General features: G+C 40.2%; 1 pseudogene; it reads left to right on the plus strand.

Moving 5' to 3' along the window:
• Positions 1-2,514: 2,514 nt before the first annotated feature.
• Positions 2,515-4,682, plus strand: LOC147892992 (autophagy-related protein 18d-like; annotated as a pseudogene).
• Positions 4,683-10,648: the final 5,966 nt, after the last annotated feature.

Here is a 10,648-nt window from a genome sequence, read left to right on the forward strand (position 1 = left end):
ATATGAGCCAAGAGGAAGATGCGCATAATGACATCGCACGAGAGGAAGATGGACATCACGATATAGAGGAAGAAGACAATGATCATCAAGAATCACCACACTTTATTGAAGAAGATGATCAAGTACTTTTAGGTGAACGTATGATGCTAGAGTACGATGATGATATAGGAGATCAACTCGGTATAGAGTTGGAGATACACTTGTTTGGCGCCTTAGACTTGGCTCAAGATGAAACAGTTGATGTAAATGCTCTTCATTGATTTTTTTCATCTCAAACTTGGACATGAATATATGAGCTTCAAAGGCTTGATGTACATGCTCTCATATTTTTATTCTGTCAAAAGATAAAACATGTATGAAAATTTAAAAAAATTTATCATCGGAAAAAACTAACTTTTAAGGCCTATATGAGAAAAAAACCTCTCTGAAAAACGTCGCTATAAAATAGTATATCAATGTCGCTATATAGCGACACTTAAAAGTCGCTATATAGCGACTATTACAAAAGTCGCTATATAGCGACGTTTGCTTAAAGTCGCTATATAGCGACGCTTTACGAGACATGCTTTTTATACCGACGATTAGCACCCCGCGCGTGCTAAACGTCGGTACTTAAACGTCGCAATAGGATCCGTGTGTAGTAGTGACTATCGCATGATGACCATTGTAAATAGTTCTAAACCATTTTACATCAAGAATGAAAATACTAAATTGTCTGAAATTAACTTCATCGATTTCACGTGTGGTTCCACAATAATCAAATTGTGAGGAGAGAAGATTGGTATTCGAAGCACTTGCTCAGCTATCCTATGTGAAGTTAGCCATGACTCCACAATCATACGTGGCTGTCTTTGAATCGATGCCTTCCCTGTAAAAATGTCATCGATATGACCATAATGCATGGTAGTTTTTGTACTGTAAAAGAGCATCATTAAAACAATGAAGATGCATCTATTTTATAGTGTATATTGCCAGCATGGTACCCACTTGTAACAAGTCCTACATGTGTGTATGAATGTATTAGTATAAGACATGCATGTGAAAGAGAGCCATAAAAGCATAATCCCATATTATACATATAAAGACACAACCACGTACCTACGCATTCTCCATATCCTGGGTAGTCATGTATGGTTCACATCAAGATACCCCTGATCAAAATATCATTGGTATGTCTAGGAGCTCTAGAAATATCAAAGACCCGCACTCCTCTCCATAAGATCTATAACTCCTCTATCAAAGGTGCCATGTACACGTCCATATTTCTGGCCTTGTACTTCCCTGGCACAAGTAGTGCAAGCATGAGGTGTCCCTTCTTTATTGTTAGCCATGTCGGGATATTGTAATTCACCAAGACTATGGGCCATGTCAACCACGATGTCGACCGTAACCCGAAAGGATTCACTCTGCCCATGGTAAGCCCAAGATGTAAGTTGCATGGCTCCCTCACAAAGTCCGGCCACTGATTTTCTATGTGCTTCCAAGCTACACAATCTGCAAGAATCCTCAATGTGTCATCAGTGGACTGATGAGATTCATGCCATGTCATCAACTCCACTATGGATTTGCATCGGAACATGTGTTGTATTCTTGCAATGATGTGAAAGTGTCTCAAGACCTTTACCGGTATCTGCTCACCCTGCAAGTCATCTCTATATCATTGTTCCCCACACTTTGGACAACTAGCCAAATCTCCATGCTCACGAAGAAAGAGAATACAATCATTACAGCAAGCATGGATGGTATCCTCGGGGGGGTCACTATGTATAAACCCTCTAGACTCAATCAATGTAAGTCTATTACACAAGAAATTGTCCACATTAAAGAGGATATTGTTGTGCAAACATATGTAGCTATTGTGCACATGATATTGAAGCATGCGTCAACTTACATCAAGCACTACAACGTGTTGAATTCACTTAACATTAATAAGCACATCATTTCACTATAGATGCTCCACTCCACCCGAATACTCCACAAGGCTAGTGATTCTCACAAGCAAGCCCACAATATATTGATCAAGCTCGGAAGATTAGTATTGGTCTATGTCAATAATATATCTACTCTCTCTCTCTCTCTCTCTCTCACACACACACAATACTCTTAATTCTCTAGTCTCTTAAAAACAAAAAAAACAATGAATGAATGAGAGAGGCCGGCTCAAAGATTTAAAAAGAATCCTGCATGGCTAAAGATCAATGCTCATGAACCTGGTTGGTGATTCACTTTCTTGCATATCCTACTACATTCTTGCTCATGAGTCTTAGCGCAACTACATTTCCTTCATTCGAGCATTTATCACTTATCCACGGTGATGATAAAAGAGACGGCTTCTTGCAAGTTCCCAGTTCATACTTTAATCAGTAGCTGGCCATGAAAGTCGTTACTTGCTTCTCAGCCGTTCATCAATGAAACAATAGCTGGCGATGCGCTTTTACCTGCGCCTCCATGCGATGGGCTGTTGTACTTCGCCCCCATTTTGCACAAAATTCATGCGCTTATTCCTGCGCCTCCATGCGACAGGCTAGAACAGCTGGCCATGGGAGTCGGGACGTAAGTTGCCTAGGGAGGGGCTACAACAGGTCCACCGTGGAAGGAAAGCAGAAAAGACAAACTGAGGCGGATGGAGAATATCGTGAGGCGATCAGTACTAGCACGTCCGCCTCTCACTATAGCCGGACGAATTTTCAGCACCCTGCAGAAGATTGCGTAAAGTGATTACTAGGCTTTCCAGCGTTCTTCGCGCGCTTCTTTTCTTTTCTTTTTGTTTTCCAAGGATTTTATTACGCACAGCATACCTCTCTGATAATCCAGGATAAGATCTTCACAAGGACTGTCGAGGAGAACAAAAATGCAGAACTATACCAGGCGGTTTCTTGTCGTTACGCTGATCATTATGGCAACGACCACGGCATGTCATGCGCAATTCGAGTGCAGCGGCTATGGGGATTGTCCTGACGAGGTGAGCTGCGAAGCCGCCATAAACGATTTCCAGAACTCGCGTACCTACACCATACCTGGAGGGGGTCAAGTTGTATTGAGAGAAGGGAACTGTGTTGCAACCGTGCAAAACACTGGGCTAGGGCCCATCACTTTGTTGTACAACACCATCATCGACACTCTCAACGACGTGCTTGAATTATGCGTTGTAGAGGACGGGGACGCAGGCGAGTTCAGAGATCCTCCCACTCAATACAGTGTATAAGTTGGACAAGTCCAGCTAACTGCTTATAGGCATTGATAATCTGAAGCAAGTAAAACATCGCTGAACGCCAATAAAACACAGCGGCAATGGTAGTTATGATCTTAGTGATGCGTTCAACGCCTCTACATTTCACGAACATATATTTTGTGTCTCAGACAGCTCTCGCACGGAACATCTAGAGGCAGATGCTCCTCATAATCAGGGCGGTTAACTACGAGCATGCTTTACCCTCGATTTGCAATATTTTTATTTGTGTCGTTCCTTTCGAAGTTGTACGTGGCATAATTACCCTATCTTGATGTCTTGATCACTTCTATTGCAAACTCTTTCTTTAGACAGGTAGCATTGTGGATGAAATGAAACTGTGCCCTCATTGAGCCACGTGTCTTTATATTAAATTCAAATTTAAATATCAATACTTATAACTTCCTCTTCTCATGGGATTCATTTCTACTTTTTCCATCTAAGTTGTTACCGATGCACAGGTTGATTAGAAGGACACTAGGCAGATCCTCTAGATTGGTGTTCCTTCCTCAACCTATTACTTATGCTACATTTGTGTAGTATGTCATTGCTTTGTCTATAGTTTTAATAATTCCCCTCCCTTGTCTTCTTTGCCCAATGAAGCAGAGCCGCCTTCCCCCAACTGCTCCAAATTCCATTCTTGCACTTTGGAAAGCGATTTGCTTTCTGTCTCGGTCAATCAAAATTACGGCTGCTTCGCTTGCAAGACTAGCAAAGGGTTCTTAATTTACAATTGCGACCCATTCAAGGAGACTTTTGAAAAAGATTTCCACAAAGGCAGAATAGGGATGGTGGAGATGTTCTTCTTGTGCAACATTTGGGCTCTATTCGAAGCTGGTCTTGGCGATTATTTGGGATGATCATCAAAACTGCTTTATTGGTGAACTCTCGGTTCGATTACGCCAAGATAGGATTATCGTGGTATGGGAGCATAAAATCTCTGTGTACAACTTTGCTAACCTAAATTGAAACCATCGCCAATCCCCATGGCCTATGTGCTTTTTTTGCGGCGTTGAATTCCACCGTACTTGCTTGCCTAGGATTACATCATGGATCATATGTGAGGGTGGAGCATTATGGTCTCAAGAAGACCAAGTTTATCCCTGCACATGAGTCACATCTAGCATCCTTTGTCCTGACAATGGATGGACACCTTTTTGCAACCGCCAGCTATAAGGATACCCTTATTCGTATCTACACGACTCTCTTGATGGAACTCATTTGTAGTTGAGATTCTAGACCAATCGTCATATATAGCAAATTACGACTACTTTCCTTTTCATTCCATCAAATTGTGCAATCTTAATAGTCATAATTTCTTCTGAATGTAAAGGTCAGGCGTGGAGCTGATAGAGTAGAAATTTAGAGCATTTCCTTTTCACCTAGTGACAAGGGAACTCTCCATGTATTCAGGCTTAGGGCCCCAAGAATTGGAGAAGAGACAAGGCTTTGATTTGCTAAATTCCTATAATGGAAGTAGGTAAGGCAACAATAGTTTAGCCATGGGAAGTGGTTGATCTAGTTCTTCCACAGGCATCAATGATACTAACTCATTTCCCTTGATCTTGATATCCACTATCTCCAACTCTATATCGAGTTGATCTCCTATATCATCATCATACTCTAGCATCGTATGTTCACCTAAAAGTACTTGATCATCTTCTTCAATAAAGTATGGTGAATCTTGATGATCGTTGTCTTCTTCCTCAATATCGTGATCTCCATCTTCCTCCCATGCGATGTCATTATGCGCATCTTCCTCTTGGCTCATATTGTGATCTTCATCTTCTTCGATAGATTCATTGGGATCAATTGGATCTGGCATTGGTAGTGGCATCTCCATATCCACATCTCTATCTTCGAAAATTTGCTTACTTCGTGGTGCAACTTGGATCACGTACCACCATCTTGGATCAGAATGATCCAGATGAAAAACCACCTATATTGAAGATGGGTGCCAAATGTCATCAATTATATATATGAAATTATGCTCAAGTACATGTATCAATGGATCTTTAAAAATGAAATCTTTGATTAATTAAATCATTAGTATGCAATTGCTCACAGTGCTTGGGAAGAAAAAAAGTATCACTTTCATCGGTCCAATGTTTGGTGGAGTCTATTGCAAAGAAACCGCTACTATCTTTTCTCATTGTCGCATGGGGACCATTGTAAATAGTTCTAAACCATTTTACATCAAGAATGAAAATACTAAATCGTCTGAAATCAACTTCATAGATTTCACGTATGGTTCCACAATAATCCAACTGTGAGGAGAGAAGATTGGTATCCGAAGCACTTGCTCGGCTATCTTGTGTGAAGTTAGCCATGACTCCACAATCATATGTGACTCTCTTTGAATCGATGCATTCCACACAAAAATGTCGTCCATATGACCATAATGCACTGTACTTTTTGTACTGTAAAAGAGCATCATTAAAACAATGAAGATGCATCTATTTTATAGCGTATATTGCCACAAATAATTATTTAATTACGTCAAGAGGTAAGAAACTTACATGCACCATACATCCAGATGATAACTCTCGCTTGCGCTCATTTATTGTCTCTCCATCGTGTTTGGCTTTATTGCGATCACCTATACATTACTTTGAATCTCGTCCTTGCATTTATTCTTTCTGCTTTGGCCACTTCATATCTCTCAATCCACTTCTGCATCTCACGGCTATTGAGGATACAAAACCTATTGAATTTCTCCATTTGCTCTTCGCTCATCTTTCTTTCAATCCCTATTCCTTGGGGAACCTCACCAACGATTCGATCATCATCCTTGTTATGCCAAGCTTGCAGCATATCGGGATCCGTGGATGCAAGAAACTCCGTGATATATACTAATGACTCTTGCACAAGCCATCCCTCTACTATGCTTGCTTCTGGTCTTGCTCTTTGTCTTACAAAACCCTTCAAAGTTTTCATAAACCGCTCGAGAAAAAACATCCATCGACTATGAATGGTACCTGCGATAGCCACCTCATCAACTATGTGCACAAGCAAGTGGACTTGAGTTGTCATAATGCTCGAGGGAAAGTGCTTCTCAAGCAAGCATATGGCTTTGATGGATCCAACCCTAGCCTTCTCGATGCTTGATATGGAGATCTCTTTTTAAGATATCCACATATATATATAACTACACACACATACACATACACATACACACACTTATTAAACACATTAATATAGTTTATGGCATTTAATTTGCATCTTCAATGTAGGTGGTCATTCATCTAGATCATTCGGGTCCAAGATGGTGGTATGTGGTCAAAGTTGCTCCTCAAAGCAAAATAGGGAGGTGGATATGGAGATGCTTCCAATAGATCCAATTAATGATGCCAATGGATCTAGGGAAGAGGATGAAGATGAAGATATTGTTGGGGAGTGGGAGAGAATGGACATCATGGAGAAGAGTGTGGGAACCAAAAGGCAAAATGTTCCATTGAGTTGAAAGAAAGTCCTCTTTTTTATAGAATGGGAGAGAGGGTGGCCTAAATCAATGGCACCTCTCCTACATTAAAGGATGTAACTCCTAAATCATAGGAACTCCACAATCATAGGTACCACCCCATGTGGGGGCCCTTGCATTACATCATCACTTGTGTCATGGTCTATGGCACTAAGTGAGCCTCTCCTACACAACCATATGACTGCTAGTGGATGCACACATGCACTTAGCAAGCCCTTGATCACACATATCCCAACATATATGACTACTAGTGGATGCACACATGCACCTAGCCAGCCCTTGATCACACACCTAGCAAGCCCTTGATCACACATAGTGGATGCCCTTGGTCACACATATCCCAACATAACCCCCCTCAAGGGTTTGCCTCTTGCTATGTCAAGGATACATCTAGTCACATATTTTCTCATGCCATCTCATGGTGGCCAAGGATACATCTATGGCTAGGATCTCATGCTAGAAAAGGTGCCCAAGGTCAAGGTTTACAAAAATTGAATAGACCCCCCCAAATGGTTATCTCCCTTGCATGTATGAGGATGAATCTTAGGCCTTTGTGTGGACTTAGTTTCTTATGTCTACAAGAGGTACCATGGGGGTAAACACATATCACATGGCCTACATCATACGGTGACCAGAGGTGATTTACAAAAGACAAAACACATAACATTCTTTTTGGAATACTATTCCAAGCAGAGAACCTCAAACATTTGAACAAGTGATGATAAATAAAGTTTAAAAGACAAAGTACTCAAAAGGCATAGTCTTTAATAAACTTTCTTTCTTTTTTTCTACCACAAAGTTTGATTCTTCATTTGTTCATGGAGTTCTCTCTTCAACCAGATTTGCATGTTTTTCTTCTTCTCGTTGCAAAACTTGTCTGAATGATTGTTCTTGCCACAATAAGCACAAGGATTGATCTCGTAGCAATCCTTTTCAAGATGATTGGTCTTTCCACAATGCTTGCATGCCTTGTACTTGCTCTTTGATGAAAAATTTACTGCAAGTTCTTGTGTGTGCACTTCACCCATTCTTAAAGTGTTCTTTCTCTCTTCCTCTTGTAGATCACTGATGATGCCCTCTAGTGTGGGTTGGAGAAGATTCTTCAAGGTAGTCACAACATAATCATATTATTGAGGCATACTCTTCAAGAGCACACCATAGCATCATCTTCAGTAACTAGAGAGTTGATTAAGGCCAATTATGTCATAAGACTCCTCAAAGTATTAACATGAGCTGTGCACATTGTCTCCATCCATCTTTATTTCAAAGAATTTAATTTTCAAATTCAACTTAGAAGTATGAGAGCTAGCAGTAAATAACATAGCTAACTTATGCCAGGCCTCAAAAGGGCATTCCAAATCTAAAATATGACGCAGTGACATAATCATCTCCCAAACCTAATGCAATAATTTCATAAGCTTTCTCTAGTCTTTTAGCATCTATAGGTGTAGTTGAAAAAGAGTCACTTGTCTTCCCTTTACCTTTGGTTGTGGTGGAATCACCTTCTTGAGATGATTGATTTCCTGACTTTGACCAAGTCCCACAAATTCTCTTTCATAAGTACAAATTTGATTATTATTGCCAAGTGTGAAAACCCTTGGCCATTGAACTTGTCTATCTTAAAGGTGGCCATGAGAGGGTCTTACCTTTATGATTAGGTAGTGTCTACTCTCTTACAAACGGCTTATGAGTCTCAACCATACAAGTGCATATTGCAAGCCATAAAATTAGAAAATCCTAAACTTTTTGCATCAAAATAATAATATGGTTTATGTGACTTTTCCTTCACAAGTTTTGTTACCTTCCTATTGACATATCTAGGTGCTTGTTTCTTCTTGTTTGCTTTCACATATAAAGCATTGGAAGATGAACAAGAGCTAGGCATTATAAACTAAGAATTTTCTTTCAATAAGTCATCTCCAAGCTTGCATCAAGCATTCAACAATAAAAAATGCCCAAAATTGTAGAGTAAAAATAGAATAACTGAGAGGGATTTTAATGCACATTTGAAGACCTTATACCAGAGATTTTCCACCTAGGAGGATTGCCCAAAAATGCGTAGAATTGCTCATGATAATAGCGCCTTCTCCCACTGATCTTTTGCTTGTTTCTCCTTGCTCCAACAAGAATTTGAGCTCAAATTTCATCAACAACAAGCTCATAGTGTCTCCACCCATGGCTCAGAGGATCGATGAATGGTCATGTTTGTAGGCAGAATTGCATGAAAGATCGACGAGCAGAGATCGTGTCGGCACAGGCAAATGAAGCAAAAGTTTAGAGAATGCTTGGTGTCAAAGGTGTGCCCCAAGTAGAGGATACTTTAGCTCAAAGAGCTTTGGGAATGGTTGCTTAATGGAGGAGAATAGAGATAAGAAAAATCTGGAGACACTACAAAGCATAGGTCCTTTTTCGACAAAAATACCGATGCTTTTTACACTTAGAAAAAAAAAAATGAGCGCAAAGGTCGTTATTTACATTGTTATAAGTGTTGGAAAAGAACGGTTGCTATATAAGCGTCGCTATATAGCAACGCTGATAAATGTTACTATATAGCGACACTGATAAACGTCGCTATATAGTGACGATTAACAGAACTAAGTTTTTTATTACAAAATTTCCCTTGCGAAAAGGGTGATACAAAACTCAGGGGGGTCACTATGTATAAACCCTCTATATCACGTGCGTTCAAGGCATATTTCTAAAATCCCTTATCTGTAAATTTTTTATTAATAAAATGTACCCTTTTTCTATACAAATCTGTAAATTTTTTTGAAATTTGTTTTAAATACTCCCTTATGTAAATTAAATTTTGTTAAATTTAGATATTAAAAACATCCTTCTGTTGAACTCACGTGATAGGGTTACATATAATGAGTGACCCCCCTGAGATACAAAATCGCTCAAATGAACCAGTCGAGCGACAGAGGCATATACATGTTGAAGATATACAACATTGTTTGTTACAAAATTACCCTTTCGAAAAGGGTGATACGAAATCGCTCAAACGAGCTGATATACAAAAGGATATACATGGCGAAGTATATGCAAACTACTACTACTACTACTACTACTACTACTCATTCAAATCGTCGTCCTCCTGATCCTCGCCTTGTTGGCCTAGTCCTTGGCCCTCGTGAGCTGCACCTGATCCCTAGCCCTCGTGAGCTATGCTTGATCCTTAGCCCTCATCACTACTCGCCTCTCGTGATGGGATGCTTGAGCTTTGACTCTAAGAGTGAAACCATATTAATTGGAAATTAGATTGGAACTTAAAGAATACAACAATTTAAAAAGTGAGATTACAAGTAGGAGTAGACTTATACCATGTGAGCAGCCACCTCAGTCTAGTTGACCATCGATCCCATTGCCTGTTGCTCAATAAACCATGGCTTTGTTCCTATGCGAAACATGCATCGCGTCTATGCATCTGTAGAAAGGTGACCCATCGCAGCTTGCTGTGGACCTAATTTATGAGAGTTAGATAAAGTGCATGTAATATGTAGTAAAACAAATAGAACAATACATTAAATGAGAAGAAGTCGACTTACCCCAATTGCCTCGAACGCCAACCGTCCGCTTGCACCAAAGTGCAAAGTACCTATGGCATCTAGCCATCTCCTCATAGCTCTCCTCTGACCCTCGAACATTTCGGGATGGTCCTTGTTCTGCTTCTTGAAAAAATTCCAAACAGCTTTGTCTGCCTAGCTGGATTTAGCCCTCCCCTTTGCGATGGAAGTACGCAAGGTTGATCTACGATGCTTCAAAACCAAACCCATGTGCTCTTGCATGTAATTCTCATTGAACTCCCAATTTGGGGGGTTAGGGTACTTTTCTTTCAATTCATCGATGACCGCCTACTTCTTTTGGTCATCTTGATACTGCCAATTAGTAGCAATGCCGCTCTTGAAGTGGTGGCTCATCAACCGCCTCATGGTGGC

Source organism: Dipteris shenzhenensis, chromosome 16 (genome assembly GCF_047967505.1).
Source record: "Dipteris shenzhenensis isolate YYH24624 ecotype China chromosome 16, Dip_SZ_1.0, whole genome shotgun sequence".
NCBI classification, from domain to species: Eukaryota; Viridiplantae; Streptophyta; class Polypodiopsida; order Gleicheniales; family Dipteridaceae; genus Dipteris; species Dipteris shenzhenensis.